The sequence below is a fragment of the Hydractinia symbiolongicarpus genome, chromosome 1 (assembly GCF_029227915.1).
Source record: "Hydractinia symbiolongicarpus strain clone_291-10 chromosome 1, HSymV2.1, whole genome shotgun sequence".
Taxonomy (NCBI): domain Eukaryota; kingdom Metazoa; phylum Cnidaria; class Hydrozoa; order Anthoathecata; family Hydractiniidae; genus Hydractinia; species Hydractinia symbiolongicarpus.
Window position 1 is genome coordinate 34,484,877 of NC_079875.1, and position 3,223 is coordinate 34,488,099.

At 46.8% G+C, this 3,223-nt stretch overlaps 3 non-coding genes across 3 annotated transcripts in view; all 3 read right to left on the reverse strand.

Moving 5' to 3' along the window:
• Nucleotides 1-756, reverse strand: part of LOC130613476 (large subunit ribosomal RNA) — a 3,590-nt gene extending 2,834 nt beyond the window's left edge. Inside the window, exon 1 of the ribosomal RNA XR_008975678.1 lies at nt 1-756. This exon is cut by the window's left edge and continues 2,834 nt beyond it. This is a non-coding gene — a ribosomal RNA (large subunit ribosomal RNA).
• A 193-nt stretch (nt 757-949) lies between these two features.
• LOC130617239 (5.8S ribosomal RNA) lies at nt 950-1,103 on the reverse strand. Its single transcript, XR_008978321.1, has one exon. It is a non-coding gene; the product is annotated as a 5.8S ribosomal RNA (ribosomal RNA).
• Nucleotides 1,104-1,276: 173 nt separating this feature from the next.
• LOC130656307 (small subunit ribosomal RNA) lies at nt 1,277-3,078 on the reverse strand. Its single transcript, XR_008984895.1, has one exon. It is a non-coding gene; the product is annotated as a small subunit ribosomal RNA (ribosomal RNA).
• Nucleotides 3,079-3,223: the final 145 nt, after the last annotated feature.

Here is a 3,223-nt window from a genome sequence, read left to right on the forward strand (position 1 = left end):
CATCCCCCCGACAGCCGGCCGCAGTTCAAACGCACTGCACGCAGTCCGCTATGGTTGACAACCGACTGGGAAGAGAGAAGCCAGCCCAAAAGAGCATGTGCCGCGACGCCTCTGTCGGACCCGAGCTCGCACACCACAAGCTATAATACTGACCGAAGCCAGCTACCTTCTTGCGGGGCTCTTCGCTCGGTTCCAACAGCTGTTGACGCACGCTGCCGGGAAATGCGACAAACAACTGCTAGTGACGAACACCAACGGTCCATTCGGATCCGTAAAACGCCCGTACCAGCTGCCGATCATCTGAATCTCGACAGCGCATTGCTAATTCCATGCGCTTCCCTCCTAACGGTTTCACGTACTATTAACTTTCTTTTCAAAGTGCTTTTCATCTTTCCCTCACGGTACTTGTTCGCTATCGGTCTCGTGCCAATATTTAGCTTTAGAAGGAGTTTACCTCCCATTTTGGGCTGCATTCCCAAGCAACCCGACTCATAGAAAGCGCATCGTGAACAGTACACAGTGCCACGCACGGGATTGTCACCCTCTACGATGTGCCGTTCCAAGCAACTTGAGCACTGTGTATCCGCCTTGAAAACGCTTCTGGAGACTACAATTCGCCGTCGCAAGCAACGGAGATTTTAAGTTTGAGCTGTTCCCGCTTCACTCGCCGTTACTGAGGGAATCCTTGTTAGTTTCTTTTCCTCCGCTTATTAATATGCTTAAATTCAGCGGGTAGTCTTGTCTGATCTGAGGTCAAAAGTTGGATTGCGCATAGCGCATTGTGAAGCCGAGCCAATGTTGCGTTGAGTTCCGAGACAGAAGGACAGAAGCAAGTTGAGCCTTCCGACAGAGCGCAACGAACGCGGTCGGTTTCAAGCACATGAAGAGGCAGTCGACTCGAACGGTCGGCTGGACTCTCTATTTACACCGAAGTGTATGGATTTTAACACGACACTCAGACAGGCATGCTCCCTGGGTATCCAGAGAGCGCAATTTGCGTTCAAAGATTCGATGATTCACTGAATTCTGCAATTCACACTACTTATCGCAACTGGCTACGTTCTTCATCGATGCACGAGCCAAGAGATCCACCGTTAGAAGTTGTCACGTTTCGTTTTTTCTCTCCTGCAAACGAGGAGTAGAAGTACTGGAAATACAAGTGTGTTAAACAAATTCGGGTTTGTCGCATGCGAGGCCGATTGAAGCATCGTTTAAAACCTAAGTTACCTCGCACGCTTAAGTACAGTTCACAGTGGTTTTGTCTAATGACAAACGGTAATGATCCTTCCGCAGGTTCACCTACGGAAACCTTGTTACGACTTTTACTTCCTCTAAATGATCAAGTTTGATCAACTTTTCGGCAATCCGTCACAACCTTGCGGCCACGATGGCGCCAATCCGAAGATCTCACTAAACCATTCAATCGGTAGTAGCGACGGGCGGTGTGTACAAAGGGCAGGGACGTAATCAACGCGAGCTGATGACTCGCGCTTACTAGGAATTCCTCGTTCATGATCAATAATTGCAATGATCAATCCCCATCACGTCGGACTTTCAAAAGATTACCCAAACCTTTCGGTTAAGGTTAAGACTCGCTGAATCCGACAGTGTAGCGCGCGTGCGGCCCAGAACATCTAAGGGCATCACAGACCTGTTATTGCCTTCCTGACTTTGGTTAAACACCAACAGTCCCTCTAAGAAGTCAGTCACGATTCTTGAATCGTGTGACTATTTAGCCGGTTAAGGTCTCGTTCGTTAACGGAATTAACCAGACAAATCACTCCACCAACTAAGAACGGCCATGCACCACCACCCATAGAATCAAGAAAGGGCTCTCAACCTGTCAATCCTTACTATGTCTGGACCTGGTGAGTTTTCCCGTGTTGAGTCAAATTAAGCCGCAGGCTCCACTCCTGGTGGTGCCCTTCCGTCAATTCCTTTAAGTTTCAGCTTTGCAACCATACTTCCCCCGGAATCCAAAAACTTTGGTTTCCCGTAAGGTGCCAACGAGGTCGTTCATTAACGCCCGCTGATCCCTAGTCGACATCGTTTATGGTTAGAACTAGGACGGTATCTGATCGTCTTCGATCCTCTAACTTTCGTTCTTGATTAATGAAAACACTCTTGGCAAGTGCTTTCGCAGTTGTTCGTCTTTCGTAAATCCAAGAATTTCACCTCTGACAACGAAATACGGATGCCCCCAATTGTCCCTCTTAATCATTACTTCGGTCCTAGAAACCAACAAAATAGGACCAAAGTCCTATTCCATTATTCCATGCTCATGTATTCAAGCGATAGCCTGCTTTGAACACTCTAATTTTTTCAAAGTAAACGTCGTAAATCCTACGCACACTCAATAAAGAGCACACGCAGTCTTTGCGAAGAAGAACAAACCAGTCAGTACACACCTTGCGGCGGACCAACTGGCCCATTCCGAAATCCAACTACGAGCTTTTTAACTGCAACAACTTTAATATACGCTATTGGAGCTGGAATTACCGCGGCTGCTGGCACCAGACTTGCCCTCCAATTGATCCTCGTTAAAGGATTTAAATTGTACTCATTCCAATTGCGAAGCCTATATAGACCCCGTATCGTTATTTCTTGTCACTACCTCCCCGTGTTGGGATTGGGTAATTTTCGTGCCTGCTGCCTTCCTTAGATGTGGTAGCCGTTTCTCAGGCTCCCTCTCCGGAATCGAACCCTAATTCTCCGTCACCCGTTACAACCATGGTAAGCCACTACCTTACCATCGACAGTTGATAGGGCAGAAATTTGAATGAAACATCGCCGGCGCAAGGCCATGCGATTCGAAAAGTTATCATGAATCACCAAGAAAACGAGCCGAAACTCGCATTGGTTTTTAATCTAATAAATACATCCCTTCCAGAAGTCGGGATTTTTCGCATGTATTAGCTCTAGAATTACCACAGGTATCCATGTAGTAAAGTACAATCAAATAAACGATAACTGATTTAATGAGCCATTCGCAGTTTCACAGTACAAGTGCTTATACTTAGACATGCATGGCTTAATCTTTGAGACAAGCATATGACTACTGGCAGGATCAACCAGGTAACTACGGTCGTGAAATAGCAAGCAGCTACATTCACTTAAACACACTACAACCTGCAATACGTAACGTGTTGCAGGCGCAGGCGTTCGTATCTACAATCGTCAACGTAAAATCGTAGCCAATTCTTTAGAAATAGCTGCAATTCAT